Raw genomic sequence first — 19,046 nt, forward strand, 5'->3', positions numbered from 1 at the left:
ACACAGCACAAACATCAAGCATAACTGACAAATGACGTTGCTTGATGACATCATTGTAGGGACAATACTGATGCATGGACTCCCTCGTGAAGTCGCTACGAACCAGTAAGTCATGATGATGAGGCTTTGTGTATACTATCACCAACCACTGTTTTTCCATCAACAAGTTTTGCCGCTTTTCTTGCCTTGCCTCCCGCAAAATCCTCATCTGGTTCCACACCTTCTGAGAATCTGCACATGGAGTTTGTACGAGAAACTTGATGAGGAGGCAAGTATGTTTTCATAAATATCCATCCATCCATTTTTTATAGTGCTTTTAACAGGGTCATGGCAGGAAAAAGTTTCAAGGACTGATGTTTGAACATTTGGTTGAATTTTCTTAAGAGCTTAGCCTCTTAGGGTGCGCTGGAGCCTATCCCAGCTGAATTTGAACTCCCTGAACTGGTTGCCAGTTAAACTCAGGACACATAGAGACAAATAACCAACCATTCGCGAAGGCTGTCGATACCAGCCACCGATACTTATCATGCCATCTTGAGGCTATTCTGCTATCAGCTTAACTCATTCACGACCAGCCCAGTGAAAAAAAAATGGATTTTGACGTATTTATCCGTCAATGGTATTGAATGAGTTAAAGAGGTTCAACATACATGTGGATACACAATGAGAGAAACATTCCAAAAGGATTCTAATAATGTCCAATGTTGTTTTTAAGGGCATCTGTCGCATAAACCTTCCTTTGCATGCTGATATAATACATATATCGTGTGCATCGGTATGTGACTAATCAATAATCTATTAACCACAAATGACTGAATAAGTTGGAGACATTTGATGGAGTAATTGATTATGCCAATTCATCCTTTGAAGTGATTTGATATGATGACTAGACAAGAAAAATAACTAAACAATAATCATCATGTCAAAAATAATTTGTCCGTCACTCGTTCTTTCCATTTTTAATTGGCCATCAAAAATGGAAGAAAAATGTTGTTTTCATTGTATATATTGTATTGTTATTAAATAAACTGTTCTTCAGCTTCTTTGCCAGCCCCCCCCTTGAAAAAAAAACTTAGTTTCACCGGGTTTTATTTTCTGATTGACAACAAACATAAAGGAAAAAAAAGGTGGAAAAGTACAAATTAAGTAGAAAATTAGCGTACATATTTAACATGCTTGCCAACTCATTTGTATCCAAACTAATCAGAAACCTTTTCCATCTTTTTTAGCTTTGGCTTGTAAGTTAAAAATGGAACAAATACGCCGATCCATTCAGCACCTCAATCAGACTGAATACTGTGATGCCCCAAACTAGATGTGTCATTAACAGAAAACAGCGACGTAATCAAAGCATTATGGTCCTTTATGCTGTTATGTAAATTGGAATATTTGTCAACTGCGGGCAAGTGAAGTCCTTTGAGACTTATCTGTGATTAAGTGCTACGTAAATAAAATGTGACTTGACTTGACGATATGCTGTTTCATTACTATCACTCCGCCTTCCAACCTCATCCCAACCAAAGGCGCTTTTTAATCGGGCCATCCCTCACCAGTGTGTTGGTGCATGAAATCATGCATCAAAGATAAAATGGCTTTACAATATTTTTTTTTTCATACAAATAATGAACTCTAATCGCTTTGCCCTTACAGCTTTGTACTAATGTCATAATAAAGCCAATGTCTGCCATGTTTGGAATACGGCTCATGTAAGATGCTGTGTATAATGCTGAGGGCGCCTTGGAGCAAAAACGTGCCATCTAATCATGTTGTTTTTTTCCTCCCTGTAGGCATCATCCTCCCAGGCAGATGGTTGCTATGATGGGATTCCCACTGATGCAATATCAGCCAACCTTGGCTCAACTCTCGGGGTATGTCACCATGCTCTCATTTTGTTGTTGCTGCCGAGGAAGCTCGTCTGTGTGCTTATCGCGTTCCAAAATGCTTTGATTTTGACGTAGCTAGCTCGCACTGCTCCTTTGGGAGCGATGGAAGGTGTTGTTTTGACTCCCTCAAGGCGAACCCCACCCTGCTTAACTCTGCAGCCTGGTTGTCCTCCGTCCTGCCCTCATTGTAGTCAAGCTGCTGGATTTGTTAAGAAAGTGGTCATTAGGTTTCCCGTTGGAGAATACAAAAACCCACTCAAGCAGATGGGCAAACTTGAGCAGGGACGCTTCTTAATTAGAGCTTGATGACACCCAGGGGACAGTTGTTGAAGGGGCGTTATCAAAAAGGCCTCTTGTACGTGTTCTTCTCCGGCAATGTGATGGTCTTTTCTTGTCATTTCATTGAACGGAAGACACCCGGTGCACTGCTGCTACGCAGCATGCTGCCGTTATTTGCATAATCAAATCCGAGTGTGGTCTTTGGTTTGTCCTCACCAGACAATTCACGCCCCCCCCCCCTCACAGAACAACCTGTCCTTCATAACTTTCTCGTCACGTCAAACACAAGGCGCAGAAAGACCTGCGTTCGATGCTGTGTTTGCGGCGCTCTCATTTGCCTCTCATGCAAATAGCAACTGACTATGCAGTACGGGTGACTCAGTTCTGATAGGACCAAGAGTGTTGCCTCGGGCAAAGGTGAAAGCTTTAACCGTCAGGGGCAATGCGGCCATTGCCAGCAAGACAATAAACATACAGTAGGAGAATGTGACAACTCCTGTACATTTCACTGTTAAAAAAAACAAACAATTCAAAGCAAACATCCAGAAACAATCAAATGGTGTTTGTGAGGATAACTGCCTCAAAACTCTGATTGTTGTTCAATTGTTGCTTCAATTCAATTAGACTGACAAAGCCGACCCTTGTGCTTTAGCTGCATTGAATGATGTGAAAAAAATAGAAAATCAAACTATATTGCGAGACTGAATAAGTCAAAAATCCACCCATTCTCCTCACGAGAATCGCGGACGTGCCAGAGCCTATCCCAGCTGCATTTGAGCAGTTGGCGGCTTACACCCTGAACTGGCTACCAGCCAATTGCAGTCAGTCTTAAATATCAAATATAATGATCATTGTCATTGTACTCACTTAAGCGATGGACTATTATTATATTTTAGCTCCAATCTTTTTTTCATTTTTTTTTGCGAATCACAATACAACCGCATCCCTTGTGTGAGTTGAGGTACAATTCTTTAGTCCACCTAGAATCCACCTAGAAAAAGACAAAAACTTACCGCGACAACCAAGGCACTGTTCAGCCATTTTTTGAGAACTGTAAAACCGAAACACAATGAACACAGGAGCGCCATGTTGAAGCTGCCACGAGTTCTCTTGGCACAACTTTTGCGTCTTCTCGCGCACTGAATCATTCAAGCAATGCAACAATCTGTTTGTAGACATACACACGTCTCTGTCTGCATTGCCCACCTCCTCACGCAAAAACGTAAAAAAAAAACTCCTTGTGCATTGGACAGCTGTCTCCTTTGAAGACAAAAATGCCTTAAAAGTGGTGACCTCCTACTTTCATGTGTTCACCTGATACAACTCTTCCTCATCTCGCTCCATTCAGTGCTGTGGCCCTGAGGCTGCTGCGAGGATCTTACCATGCTGCCTTCGACCTCTCAATGCTGACGAATGTTTGTATAAAGCAGATGAACAATTCACTTTGGCGTTAATTGCCCCATTAACATTATTTTGATTTTATAATGTCATATTTATTTTCGCTAGACAGACAGATGAGCTTTTTCTTTGGATTCATTTTTAGGCCCCACAGAATGATCCGTTGGATTGGTGAGCATTAATGTCTTTGTAAATGGAGATTTCATTCAGTGCACTTCTCGGATTGCCTCTTGATGGATTGTCACAGGGAGTGTGTGTCTGGTTTCGATTTAGACCAGCAAAATCCGGTTCTTATTTGGTCGAAAGCGTTGCGATATTAGTTCAGTTCAGCTTCACTGGGACGCTAAGAAAGGCCCTGAAATAAAAATGCTTGACTTTTGGCTCAAGCTATAAAGTTGCACTTAACCACATCCTGTCCTCACTCAGCCTCCCGTGCACCTACTGCCCTCCGTTGGAGTCCATACTGTAGATGAAAGCTATAAATAGTCAAATCGGAAGACGAATGGGGAGTGTCGGTGGTGCGATAACCCCGGCGGAGTGTCCAATTGCCTCCCATTCACCGAGGGTAATTAGAAAGATCCAAGGCCTGCTTGTCTTTGGCTTCTCGTGTGTGTTGCTTCTGAGTGTGTGTTTAACCTGCGTGTGTAAGGAGGCTGAGGCCCTGAGCTGTACCAGGCAAAGGTTTGAACCAAACTCTTCTTGCATAACTCAGCGAGTGATAACACCGGCGCATTCCTCTCAACACACATCACAGCTGCCAACATCTTAGCTGTTTTTTTTGTTTTTTTTCCCCTCAAAGCTTATATTGAAATACAGTCTATCTTAGATCTCACTGCATGCGCGTCCATAATGGACTTAAAGACGTGAAAGGAAATAAAATGTTTGAAGGGATGCCTCCCCGTTTTGGGTGCTTTTCAAAGGCGGAAGATTCATCACGAGGTAGGTCAGCGAGGGTGAACGCTGAGCTTTAACCAGATATGAAGAGGAAGTCATTGTGCAAATGGAACATGGACATCATTCGCTTGTGGCAAATGTTTGGTATATTATGTTGAATTGAATGGTACAATACGAGTCGCTTGTGGGGCTACATGGTTTATGAGTGGTTAGCACATCTGTCTCACATTTATGAGGTACACAGTTCAAATCCTTGCTTTGGTCTTCCTGTGTGTAGTCTTGTGTGTTCTCGTCATGTTCTCTTTCTGGGTACTCTCTCTTCCATGAGTGTTTCCATCTAGCATCCATCCTTTGTTATTCTGATGACAAAACATTCTACTGTACAGTATATGAGAGTAAATATATGTGGTCATAAGACTGACATACAAGGTGGCATCTATGTACATGAGAGAATCCAGTTTCCAGTCTCCGTATTGTCCATATCACTTTTAAAGGGGAAATCAACCCAATTTTTTCTTCACAATAATATATATAGTTGCACTGGTCTAAACAGGGTATTATGATTCATAGTCCATTTGTGGAATATGAATAAAGCCGTAAAGTCATTTTCATCCATCTGACGGGGTGGCCATTTTACCACTTTCTGTCAACTGAAAATGACATCACAGGTGCTCAGGGCTTGGGTAACAAATAATCATTGCTCAGCTTCAGATAACTGGTGAGCCGTGATTGATTGTAAGATGAGCCCCGAGCAACTGTGATGACATTTTCAGACGACAGAAAATGACAAAATGGCTGCCCCCTCAGATGGATAAGAATTGGTGGATTTTGCTGCTTAACATATATTCCACAATCACAATATTAATAAGAATGCCATGTTTATACTAGTGGAAGCACATGGAACATATTAATGCCAGAAAACCTTTGGGTTGACTTCCCCTTTAACTCTTTCTTTGCCACCGACAAGAAAACCCGTCAACACAGAATAATGACGTTGAGTCCCGATGACGCGTTTTCTCGTCAACTAAGTTATTTATTTTATAGAATGGGTGGATGAGACTCTTGGGCACCTCCCCTCTTAATATTGAACCCAGGAAGCATTTGAAATGTACTGTGTAGAGATCCGCCATTACTTGAAAGAAGAACTGTGTATACTATTATGGAGAGAGGACGAGAGAATTGCAAAATCCAAGCGATTGGTCAACTACAAGCAGCTCACAATTCAGCAAAGTATTTGTTGTGGTAGACTGAAAAATGGTGACAAGAAAGATGACGGAGAGATGGAGATGCGACAAACAGCCGGACATCTCCTAGAAATGCCAATGCTAGTTCCGGCATTCATGAGTGACGTGGCGACAGTTTGAGCCGCATTTGAAAGAGATCCCGTCATCTGACGTACTATGCAGCAACCTGATCCGTATTCGTCCGATGAGTACTTATAGTTTATGCTCATAATGTCAATAATCATTAAAATATAGAAAAAATGTGCACATTAAAGGCCTTTTTTTGGGGGTGAATGATTAAGTTGAGATGCAATGATTGATGCAGTGAGTAATTTTCATGAGCATTTTTCCCCCCAAGCAGAAACGACATATACTGTGCAAATAGACACTTATTAAAACAATTTAATGCCATGTGAAATACATGAAACAAATGTGAAACTTAATTAATTGGCATATTAGCATGGCCTTTGACCACTCCAATTTTGCAACAATTGAAATTCTTTTTTCCACCGCTGCTCTAAATTGTCCATCGGTGTGAATGTGAAAGTGTCTCTATGTGCCCTGCAATTGACTGGCAACCAGTCCAGGATGCCTCTTGGCCAAAGTCAAAGCCCAAAGATATTCTCTAGCTCACCGACAAGCTTTGTGCGGATATAAAATGGATGTACAGTATTTATAGATGGTTGCATCTGGAATGGCCCTAAAGGGACCTCACGAGAGTGAGTTTGCTGAACCTGAGCTGCTTTAACTGCACCTTCCTGCATGGCTAACTTCCAGGATGTTGATTCAGAGCCTATTTAACGGCAACTCTCTTCCTCAATGATCAAAGATTAGGCTCGGCAAACAAGCTGCTATTTGCAATGCCCTGGTCATAAACCATCAGCATCGGACCAGCCTGGTGTGTACACTCGGTCCCATGATGCCAAGTGTTACCTGCTCCCTCAACACTTCCTTTTGCACCAGCCGAGCAACAGCCGGTATCCATGGTACCCTGTCTGTCATAGGCCCGTGTGGGCTAGCGGCACATTAACTGCGTCCTTGCAATTGGCTTAGATTATACCAGACGGCCGTCTGGAGACTGCAGTGTTGACTGAGCTCGGACAAATCCAAAAGGGTGTGTGGGATTGTAAAAAAGTGAGGCCAAGCTCGGAGAAGTCTGTCATCTGCCCGTGTTAATGTGTAGCTCTCTGACAGAAGCACCTTTGTAAAGCACAGAAGCTCAGACATTGTTCCTGCTATGGACTTTGATTTCTTCCTGAATCATGCAAAAAAAAAAAGAAAAAAAAAATCTCTCCCGCTGATCATTTACCATTGACGTGTATCAATTCAGATGGATTCTCTCCATGTCATCATTACAATGCACTTGCTGCAAATGTTATGAAATGCGCTATACAAATAAAGTTTTATTGTATTGTATAGTACTGCATTTGGGGGATAAAAATTAAATTGTGCCTTTAAGTTATTGGTCACCAGGGTACCAATCACTGCATATATGTCTTAGAGTTTGTTAATTGTGTCATGTGTGCAGTTTTGTTTAAAACGCAAACATAAGATGCTTTTTTATAAGACAATAGAAATTAGAACGCAATCATAGCAGAATATTCTCACCGTATAGTTCAGAGTTCAGACGTACAGTATCGCAGGAAAACAAGTACGCCCGTGTCATTGGCTACAATGTAATCGATGCAGTTTGTATAACAGCGTCAGTTTATTGTACCCTAAAAACAACTCAGCAAACACTCAAATTATCCAAGTTTCCAAACTGCTGAACTCAGATATTGTATATTTTAGCTGTGATGTACAGAACAAAGTTTTTTCCATGAGAGTAAAAGGAAACACGGTGACGTGTGTCAGAAAAGTTCCTTCGCCGTTTGCTTTGTTTGCGGGCTCACAATGCCCTGAGCATCTGACAGTTCCTTGCCGAGAAGTACATCGCCGTGCCACGGCAACCTCCCTCCCTATATAAGTTTGTGTGTGTATATCTATATTAGATTAGAAGATTAGAAATCCCTTTATTGTCATTGTACTCAAGAGTGCAACGAGATTAGAGGGCTCCCCTCTCCAGTGCAATACAACAAATACAGACAAATATATAAATTAGATAAATAAGAGAGTGCAATGGAAAATAATACTGAATAGGGTATATAAAAACACATCACAATGCTGTTCTGCAAGGTATGTGTGGTCTCGTGTGTGTGTGTGAGAGTTCAGAATAGAGATGGCTCTCGGAAAGAAACTGTTTCTCAGTCTATCGGTCCTCGATTTGATGCATCTGTAGCGCCTGCCAGAGGGCAACAGGTCGAACCGGTGGGAGTTTGGGTGGGTATTGTCTTTGACGATGTTGAGAGCCCTGCTGAGGCACCGGGCGGTGTAGATGTCCGACAGTGAGGGGAGAGGGCAGCCAATAATCCTTTGCGCTGTTTTGACCGTCCTCTGGAGCCTCACTCTGTCCGACTCAGTGCAGCCGCCGTACCAGGTGGAGACACAGTACGTCAGCAAGCTCTCGATGGACGAGTGGTAGGATTTCAAGTTGAATTTCCTGAGGACTCTCAGGAAGTGCAGACGCTGATGGATCTTCTTTACCACTGCTGTGGTGTTGTGAGTCCAAGAAAGGTCATCGGAGATCTGTACTCCCAGGAACTTGCACGTGTGGACCCTCTCCACACACACGCCTTCGATGCAGAGGGGGGGCGGTACCGTCTTGTTCCTCCTGAAGTCGACGACGATCTCCTTTGTTTTTGCAATGTTGAGTTGCAGTCTGTTGTCCTTGCACCAAGCTGTCAGTCTCTTTACCTCCTCTCTGTAGGCTGTCTCGTCACCTTCCGAGATCAGACCGACCACTGTCGTGTCGTCAGCAAACTTGACGATGGTGTTGTTGCCGTGGGCCGGGCTGCAGTCGTAGGTGTAGAGGGCGTACAGGAGAGGGCTCAGCACGCATCCTTGAGGGGAACCGGTGCTCAGCATGCGGGTGGAGGACGTGTAGGGGCCGAGCAACACGGTCTGGGGTCTGTTGGTCAGAAAGTCCTTCATCCAGATGCGTGTGAGGGCAGGGAGGCCGAGAATGTCCAGTTTGGCGACGAGGATGTCTGGGATGATCGTGTTGAATGCCGAGCTGTAGTCCACAAAGAGCATTCTTGCATAGTTCTGCTTTTGTTCCAAGTGGCCCAGCACAACATGCAGAGCAGTGTCGATGGCGTCCTCAGTGGATCTGTTAGCCCGGTATGCAAACTGGTAGGGGTCCAGAGTGGGAGGAAGGCAGTCCCTGATGTGCTGGAGAACCAGCCTCTCGAAGCACTTCATGATGACTGGTGTGAGAGCAACAGGACGGTAGTCATTCAGGTGGACGGCGGGTGACTTTTTGGGGACAGGAATAATGGTGGAAGTTTTCAAGCAGGAGGGGATGACTGCTTGAGCCAGGGAGCGGTTGAAGATCCTGCAGAAAACATGTGACAGTTGGTGGGCACATGCTCTGAGGACCTTGCCTGGTATTCCGTCGGGTCCAGTAGCTTTCCTGGGGTTAACAGCCAGGAGCGCGCGCCTCACATCGTGTTCCTCTACGGTGAGTGGGGGGGAGTTGAGGCATGAAGTGCAGGGGTGTGACGGTTGGGGCGAGTCAAAGCGAGCGAAGAAGCAGTTAAGCTCCTCTGCCAGCGATGCACTCGGGTAAAGCATTAACTCAGGTGATTAATCCCAAAAATTTTAACTGAGTTAACTCAGTTTGATTTACTTAAAAAATAATTTGCATACTTTGCAAATATTGTGCCATATTAGCTGTCTTTAGCACGTCTCAGAATAAAACATTGTGTCTAAGTTACCACTGGGCCTTGCAAACCAACACTGCTGGAGTGTGGCGCTTGTGGGCAGTTTTAAACATACTGCTCTTCAGAGGAAATCAGAATCAGAAATCAGAAATCCCTTTGAGAAATGTTTTGAAAATAAACGTCTGCAAAGATGTCTCCATTTAGATCGTATTCAAGAATCCAAGAAAGCTATTAGAACTGTCTTTGAATTTAATATACCTCATATTTGGTGATTTTGCATCAATTCCAAGATATTATTCAAGTAAATATCAGTTATAAGCTTCGCAAAAAATAGTAGTTGAAAAATGTGATTAATCGCAATTAATCACGGAATTTTTTGTGAATCGCAATTAATCACGGAATTTTGTGTGGGTGTGTGTGTATATGTGTGTGTGTGTGCATTAGGCACAATAGCCTTTTTTTTCAGAACATTGTGATGTTAATAGCATTATAACATATTGCAACTTCTTTATATTGGCCAGAGGTCACTCACATGTTAAAAATAGCATGGCAAACTACAGTAATGAGTATGGTGCAACAGGTTTGTGAATAAACCCGGCTTGCATGTACTCCAGTAATGAGAGTGCACACATAGGGTTTTGAAAAAGCACATAATTGGGCCATAGCTTCAGGTCTTTGTACTGCTGCACACACAGGATGTAATGAACAGGTGATGCTCAACCTTGGTAACTGGTCCCAGTAGGACACCTCCTGGCTGTGTGTTCACTCGAAACCCCCCATTCCCACCCCCAGGGAGCCTTTATCTCACAAACACATCTTGTGTCATTAGTGGGACCTGCTGTTACCTTGTAGACAGACCTCATGATGCACTGGATGTACTGTACACGCACACGACATGTTAAGTCTATCAGACTGCGGTCTAATATTTCAACATTGGTAGGATGATCATGAAAAGGTGACATAACGAACAAATATAAACTGCAAATTATCCAACCATTTTCTAGACCGCTTATCCTTGTAAGCCCTCAACCTGTTTCGGCTGCACCTGAGGGCGTCAAAGAAAGAGCACAAAAATCAGTGTGGCAAAGAGTTCCGTTTTTTTTCCACAGAAAAATGTTGCAGGGTGGCAAGTTTGCAAATGGTGACTCAAGAATAAGCGGCGTTTACTTGACAGTGCTCTCAGGACAAAATGTAGCTTTCTCCTTGCCTCTTTGCCCGTTTGGAGTTTTCCTTTAGCATAGACTAACCTCACATAATGGGAACTCATCACAAATTTTTGCCCATGTAAATGAACATATATTTGCACCCGCTGTGGAAGTCATTGTTACTAGGACCTCATGCTAGCGCTTCAGTAAACACATTTAGCTGTGAGCTAATTACGCTCTTTTGAGGAGCCAGGTGGGCAGGTGTGTTTGGAGATGGTACGCAGGGTCGGAGTACTTGACAATGCCTTGAACTGAACACACACAAACCATTTAAAGCATGACAATACTAAATACGCACGAGAGGCAGTGGGACTTGGCTTGCTGTTTAGATTTGGGCACAATGAATGATGAACTTTGGACAGTATTTACACACATTTTCCTAACAAACTGCCGCGTCTCGCTTGTGAATGTGTGAAACTCGAGTCGCTGCTTGGGACAGTTTGTGTGCGTGTCTGTGCTTGGAGAGGTGCAAGAAAACATCTTTTTTTTTCTGTTTGAATGAATCATGCCAAGCAATTAAATCTCTTTGATTGTATTGTGTGAAAAATCAGGAATATTTAAAATTTGTTATAAAAGAAATATGACATAGAAGTACAACATTTAGAATATACAATGACTCGTAACCCACTGCAGAAAATACAGTTGAATCATTTTTAATGAATATCTAAAAATCAAGAAGAAATCAGAGTCCTTGCATCATACTGAGATCTTATATTGTGACTATAGATAAATAAGGAAATCAAACATTGTAAAACTCGCACTTAGGATGATGCAATACGTTGGAGTGTGTTGGAGCCAGAAGTCTTTGAACAAAAGGCGGACTACAAGCTGAACTGGTCGCCAGCCATTCATTAATTTGTCCAATTCATAACTCTCTGGCAGTGTTTCTCACCAGTATTCATTTAAATTATACGCTATTACTCAAACCGGACGTGAACGAGTCAACTATTGATGCCATTTAAACTTCTGCTAACCAAAACAGCAGCGCTTATTCAGGGCACTTATTCAATGAGCAAAGAGTTCTGGTACGATCTTTAATTAACGTATGTGCCATTTTTCTTTCCCGTGATAGTCACCGGCACCAAAATGTTGTGGACAAATCTCGCTGAGCAGTGTAGTTTGACAAAATAAATCTATTGCGGGAGCAGCCACCCCTCGTTTTCCATTCGCTTAAATGAGAAAACATTTTTGGTCCGTGACCAGCGTCTTGGAATTTAGTTTAGGACCCAAACTACCGTATCAATTTATTCACCATTCAATGAATTCTCGTTCTTTTAAGATGTGGTATTTTATTTAAAAAATCTTGAATATGGATATTACTCTTTGTCTCTGACATCAATTTGCTCAGTTTGACCTGAAAACAGCCATTGAGTCCAACAGGTGTGTTTTGGAATAGGAAGCAGCAATAATTGGTATGCTTCAGTCTGCTTTTCCATGGCAACTGCCCCACTCGAGATTATAGCAGAGGACCGCGCCATTTACACACTCGCGCGCGCACACACAGAGAGAGGCTGAATCCTCAGGGGCCAATTAGACAATGCTGGTGGCAGGAGGCAAGTCAGGGCAGGGCCGAGTCGGCTGGACCGCTTGTGCTCACTCTGTTCCCTTGGTGATTCTCTGTCACTGGGAACAGACAGGATGCTCGCATCTCAAAGCTCAAAAGTGACTTTTTTTGTTATTCAGAAATTGTCCAAAAAATGTACTTGTTTGTAGGATGAAATTAAATGCACATGTTCAACCATTTAATGTTTCGGCACTTTTTGCAACTTGCTTTTACCTATCAGCAAATCTCACGACAAGGTGTGTTTCTTTTTTATTCCTGAGGACGTCTTGTATGCCATTCTGTGAGGCTTCCAGTCTCTCTATATCACGTTTGCAACCTGTTGATGGACACCTGTGACAGCATTAGCCCACTTCAACAATGCCCACTTCCCTCTGAGAACATCCTGTTTGAATACTGTTGATCAATTTCTGGCTGTCAGTTTGATCTCACGATGTCAAAATGTGAACAGCATGATGAGAATATGAATACAAGTAAATGTAAATGTTTTTTCGTGGATCTTTTGTAAATTTAGCTTTCAGCTCCTTGTTAGTGAAGAGTTTGTTGCAAAAAGTCGTGAATAATGAGTGTTTTTCATTCAGGCGCCAAAAACCCTAAATAATGTCAAATTTAAGAGGAATTTTTGAAGTGCTACTGGAATCCCAAAAACCCCCCGGCAGACAATTTTCACAGGGTTTCACCAACACGATGTACGCTTGCTCCCTTCAGAGATAAGTTTAAAGCAAATGGAACTATTCAAGACGTACATGGGCAACATTCGAGATGAAATTGGACATCCACCAACCCCACGATAGAAGAGCAATTAGTTCAAGTGCTCTTCTGATCCCCAAAGAAATCCAACCATCACAAAATCGAATCACTTACATGAAATCATGCTTGAATCATTTTTGTACTCCCAATGAACACCTCAAATTGTATTTATTTTGAGTTTGACATTATTTTGTGTTATTCGTACCTGAAACATAAATATCAGAATAAAAATGTATATTGACTTCCCTACGTCTTCTGTACACTGCCTGCACAAATGTTGCTGGCCTGGTTGTGATGCAGACAGCGAGCTAATTGTCTGACGACTAGCAAGCCGATCGGTGTAATGAAGGCTCTTTTAAACGTCACACCTGGGCAAAGTCCTCCAATTTCCTCAAAGACAATGTGAATCCCTGTAATTATCTTGCCCGTTTCTGAGCAGAAGGCCAGGAGGGAGACGGGGGGGATAATACAACACAAAAAGTGTATTTGACAAACCAAATAGCTGTCCTTCAGTAGCTTATTAAAACTTCTATATGCGCGGTGCGTTGTGTTTAAAAGCTAAAAAATGTTTTTCTTGTGATAGAGAGCTCACCAAGTTTTATTTGAGCTTCCACAAACAATTTCATGCAAGCAAATGCGGCCTTTTTTGTTTGTGTTCCATTTGCAAGTGATGCTTCTGACTTGCTGACTGATGTGCGTGCATCCTGCCTTGCGTGACCGGCGGGCTAGATAACCATCAGTAGCCAAATAAGTTGAGGTCAGTCTCCCATGCGTCACCCCTCTCCTCATTTGCAACACAAATGAAATCCCAAACAAAGCAAAACCTTTTGGAGCACAGCAATTTAGTAATCCACCCTCTTTAAAAATGCCCGACTCCTCACAGGATTGAGTCGGCTGCGGGGAAATACGTGTTAATCGGTTACTTATAATTGTCTAGTTTGTGAGTGGTTTGTTCAAGTACTTTTCCTGCAGTCCATTTCACCTTCATTAAATCTGCCTCTTGTCGACTTGAAATAAGTACAAAGAAGTCTTCATTGTCACATTTCTTTATGGCAACCTAGCCCACAGAATCACATCTGCTGTCAAGAGTCATTGGTGCATATTTTATTGTTGTTTGCGCCAGTGTTGGTTGTGTTTGTTTAACTGCATACAGGCAATCAACTTCTTCCACATTTGTTGGCGGAGTTCTGCTGCAAGCCGTGCCACACCCCGCGCTGAAACAGGATATGGTTCTGCTATTGTGCTCATTGTTCAGAGACTAATCCTGACAATTTTACCTCCAGACCGAAAGTGGCTGCCTTGCCCCGCATCCAGCCAAGCCCTGGTCAGGTTTTGGATTCGGCCTCTGTTTGCCCCCGGGGCCAAGAGCCCCCCCCGATCCTTTTGTTAGCCTGAGCTCCCCCCACCTCTAAACGCTCCAACTGACCTCAAACCTCTGGTGTCTCTTATTCAAGTTTTACTCACCTGCACTTTGTTCACCTGTTCTTCCCGCTTTGGTTATTGTTGGGATAAAAGAAGGTGTGTGGACGCAAAGAAAGGCAGTTCATGAGAGCAAAGGGCAGGTATTTCAGGTTGTGGCCGACTTTTACAGTAAAGAAAAAAAGAAGGGCCATGCGGTGGACGGTTTGTTGGTCAACCAGTCGTGTTTGCGTAGAACAGAGGAAGTAGTTCCCACAAAGCCTGAGCTGACATCATAAAAAACACAAGATGGTACCTGGGGGTAGAGGGGTAGGTAAGCGAACCGGTGAGGTGAGAGTCAGAGGGCGGCGGTGTGAGGGGGGAAGAGGGGGAGGGGGGTCTGTTCTTGGTTGCCATTTGCTGAGACACTGCATCGGACACACCTGTAAGCGCCAAGGGCCTAAGAGATTGGCTGCAACCTGAAAATTACACCTGCGGGGGGAAAGGGGAGGAGGGGGAGTCGGGCTACATGTAAACCAAGCTCTTTACAAATTCTGCCTCTGTCTTCTTGAGGAGCTAAACAGTCGAACAACGGCGAGGAGAAGAGAACAACGGGAAAGAACGAACTTTCGCTTCGGCACCAGGAAGATAACCGATGCGCTTTTCTTCCGGGGCTTGGCTTTTCCTGTGACATCATGCGGGCTACGATCTACCTGAGAGGAGGGACGTCTTACTCCTTCTAACCGCCATGTCAGTGTCCTTCAGCGAGAGCACGAAAGAGGAGGACTAGCCAGCGAGGCGTCATGAGCCGCGACACAATGCTGCCTCTTGTGTTGGCTTTCTGGCTCGGTGACCACACCTGGGAAAGGCTCGGTAAATTCACGAATGTGATCCCTTCTTTGTCTTCATTGTTTCTTAAGACGCCAGTTGCGCTAGCTCAGAACTTGTTGCTCAGCGACTCTGTTGTTCAAACTTTTGGGATGTTTGTTAGTCAGCTAAGATCAGGAGACGCGTTAGCGATTGTGTGCGGATAAAGCGTTAGCTTCAGGGGTGTTTTCGACGAGAAGCGAAAATTACGCGTATCAAATTCCGGCTCCATTGAAGCAGAAAGAATGACTACGAAACAATAGAAGCCAACGTTCATTCCTAAACTGGATAGACCAGTTGGGGCAGGTAAAGGCAAACTGCCAGACTTGTCAAAGGACATGAAGACAGACGCTGACTATTTCCCTTAGATTCTACAACCTTCGTCACAAGGAAGCAACCCGCCGAATGACGGTATGAAATTATTTCACTCGTAACCTTCCTGCAACTCACACTTAGCCTTAGCATGCGCCGATACGCAAGTAGATTATCTAACTCATTACACAACTTTTTCTCTCCAACCTGTTGAACTGACTCTAGTTTTTTTCTGTGGTCATCTTATTGCCTTCCATCTCAGTTTTTAGAAGTTTTAGCGGTTTTAAAAGAGGAAGTGGATGTGTGCCAGGCGTAAAATGTCTGCTCCTCCGTTCGCTTTGCCTCTGAGGTTCGTTGCGAGCTTGAGACAAACAGAATTGTCATTCTTATTCAAGTGGGGAATTTCCACCACAGAGCTTATATATTATGGAGTTCCTCCCGTGTGCTCGGAAGATTGATTTATCCAGGCGGGTGCCGCACAAGTCGAGCAAGCAGACGGCAAAATGGAGGGAAAATGTCGATCTCGTCCACTGTACAGCAGAGGCTGTGGACTGAGGTGGAAGATTGTGATTGGTGGATGGTTCATTTCTTTCATACACCTGAAAAGCTGGAGGTCACAAGGGAGCCTCTTTTTTTGGGGGGGGGTTAACATGTTTCAAAAGTTGAATCATTTCAAGGCTGAGCCTTGTTCGGGCTTGAATATGAAGTGGAATTTTTGAGCTTTTCAATTTTTTCAGTTATTACCATCAAAGTGCAGTTTGATTTACCCGATAGGAGGAGGGAGGGGGCTTTCACTTTCACCATTTTAAATGATTGCTTCCATCACATTATTTTTACTATTATTATATTGTATATTATATTTACTCTTATTTCAATTTTCACAATTTTTTTTATCAAATTTTTAACGAAAATTTCATGGAACACAAACATTCCACAATTGCTAATGCCAATAAATTCTTATTTATTCTTATTTATTTATTATTAATTTATTTTTAACAATTAAAACAGCAATTAGAATTTTACTTTTTCCCATTCGGGATGCAAGGCACTCTCAGTGTTTAAACAACTCGGTTACTAGGTTACTCCAGCGTGTGGGGAGGACTAGATAAGGTCCGCACTTAAGTAAAGTTTTGGGTTTCCTTACCATTGTTTATGCCACAAAGACGACGACTATTGATTAAGGGCCAGGCCAGTTTACCTATCGGGTTGTTCACCTCACAGTGGAGTCACATTCCAGCAGAGAGGGCAGAGTTACCTGATCACGCCTCACTTCCAGCACGCAAAAAGCGTGGGCAGCCGTACAACTCCCATCGCGACGCGCCGGCTATGTTGTACAAAAGCAAACTTTTGCCAATAAGCGGAAGTTTAGTGGACGTGAGGGCGGGCTCGTTTCTTTGACCAGGTACTGTAAGCTTTGTCTAATCTTTTCACACCCTTTCTTTTCTCCCTCTCCCTTCTTGTCGTCCTCAGAGGGCCCGCGGCACTGGTTTATAATGCTGATGATTAACTAAATAGAGTCTGGGAGAGCAGGTCTGCTCGGCTTTCTCATTTCATGGGGCCTGACTGACCGCGAGGAAGACGTGAGTGCTCTCAGGCGGCAGGCTGGCTGGAAATTCAAGACTTTTCTTCTTTCTTTTTCAGCCCCTGCCTTCCAAACACTTTCTTTGGTTTCGTGGCATTCTTTGCTTGAGGTACCTTTCAGGACGGTAAGATTACAGGTGTATTCTCCATTTTGCTTCCCTCTTTTTCCCTTCCCCCTTCTCAAGCCTGGGCTCAACTTTTGCTTTGCTTGGGGGATGACGGACAATTTTCCAATGCTTCATTAGCACACCTTTTTTTTTTGGAATTAAGGGGATGCTTTCTAATTTGGAGATAGTTTTTAGCAAAGCTTTCTTCAATGAGATTTCTTTTTCAGTTTTATTGGAAAAAACAATTTTAATTCAATTTCATGTCATTTAAGACAGACATATTTGATTAAGAGAGTAACTGTGTCGTCAGTACATGTGCACCTGTGAAGCAGCCACATTATTCAGTAAAAGTGCGCCGTTTCAGTGACCTTCTGCATACAGGCTAGCCGCTCAGGTCGAGCTGAGCAGCATTCCATCAGCCTTTCATCACTCTACTAACACAAAGACGACATCATCAGAGGTCCAGCGATGTGGGAAAAAAAAAAGAACACAACCCCTCATATTTTATGTTGTTATTTAATGTCAGTTAACAAACTATAAAACTTATGATCGTAAGAATCAAATTAACCTGAGAGTGCGATTGAGCAACAACGCCCAATGGTTTGACTCACTTTTAAGTCACTTGTATTTCGTGTGAAATTAGTAACTGCTGTGTATCGTGTGAAAAAGCAGCCCTTCCTCCCGTCGGTGCCGTGCCATAGCTTTAGACTAGTCAGAACAGGTTTGGGCAATCATTAACAACTTTTGTGGCCCAGTGTTGTGTGACAGACCGTGTGGGCTGGAGAGCACAACACACGCCAAGTGGATGTCCCACAGCTACGATATATAACGCTCAACAAGTGGTTGCATTTCGCTAACTGCGTTTGCCACTCACGTTGTCGTGTCCATTGTTCGAATTAGCAGAAGTGTGTCGTGCCTCTGGGCTGCCTTTCAAATTTTCCTTTAACGGTCATTCACTTTAGTAGCAGAATAGTTAAAAAAGGGGGTGTGTAACTACAGCATAAAAAAAGTTTAGAACTGTCAATATTAATAGTTAATACTGTAAATATTCCTAATTTTACATTAGATGTAAAAAATGGTTTACAGATTATTTGATTTAAAAAAAAAACATGTACCAAAGAGTATGTGTACATTTACATGCTCTAAAGACTCTCTTCTTCTGCGAACAACCCAGACTAAACTAAGCCCCTCAACGTACGAAGCTTGTCTCAGTCAAGATGTCACTTTTATGTTTCGTTCCTTAGCACCAATGTACTACTTTCCTATTAGACAGGTCTCTGGCACTAGCTTTTGGCAGAAAAAAAAACACATTATGAAGAATGAAGCAAAAATATAATCTAGTATGCCTGATGTCGCTTATTTGTCCATCCTCTGTAGGCCTTTAGGAGTGTCTTCATGGGTGATCATCTCCATCTTACGAGGCAGCATTGGACTACATCTCTTTTTCTAATACTGCCTGGTAATGATGATGATTGTCATCTGCTTGCAGCAAGCGCACAAAGGATAATTAACAGCGTTGATAGTGTTAGCAGCAGCCGAGTGTTGAGCAGGCCGGAGAAGGAGGCTCTCAGGATCCATCTTACCCGGCAGTGCTGGATTGTACTACTGTTGTTCTAACACTGTCTGGTAACGATGTTTTCTGGGGGACCACAAACCTGCAGTCGCTCGTCTTGAAATATACTTATGAGTATTGGCGTGGGGCGGGGTAATTGTTAGCAAGACGGCAGAGGGAGATGGAACGCGCATGTGGAATTTAGAAAAAGCCGTTTGTCTGCCGTGTTTTGAATGGCAGGCCATCGACATGTCATCGGTGAATGAAATACGATT

The 19,046-nt window shown here is 43.1% G+C and overlaps 1 protein-coding gene across 1 annotated transcript in view; it reads left to right on the forward strand.

Moving 5' to 3' along the window:
• The first annotated feature begins 228 nt into the window (after positions 1-228).
• Positions 229-19,046, forward strand: part of ttll10 (tubulin tyrosine ligase-like family, member 10) — a 34,873-nt gene continuing 16,055 nt past the window's right edge. Inside the window, 2 exon segments of the mRNA XM_088290114.1 lie at positions 229-268; positions 1,788-1,868. The gene's annotated coding sequence lies outside the window, so the exon portion shown is untranslated.

The sequence above is a fragment of the Idiotropiscis lumnitzeri genome, chromosome 3 (genome assembly GCF_059441095.1).
Source record: "Idiotropiscis lumnitzeri isolate Australia: NSW breed Sydney's pygmy pipehorse chromosome 3, RoL_Ilum_1.0, whole genome shotgun sequence".
NCBI lineage: Eukaryota > Metazoa > Chordata > Actinopteri > Syngnathiformes > Syngnathidae > Idiotropiscis > Idiotropiscis lumnitzeri.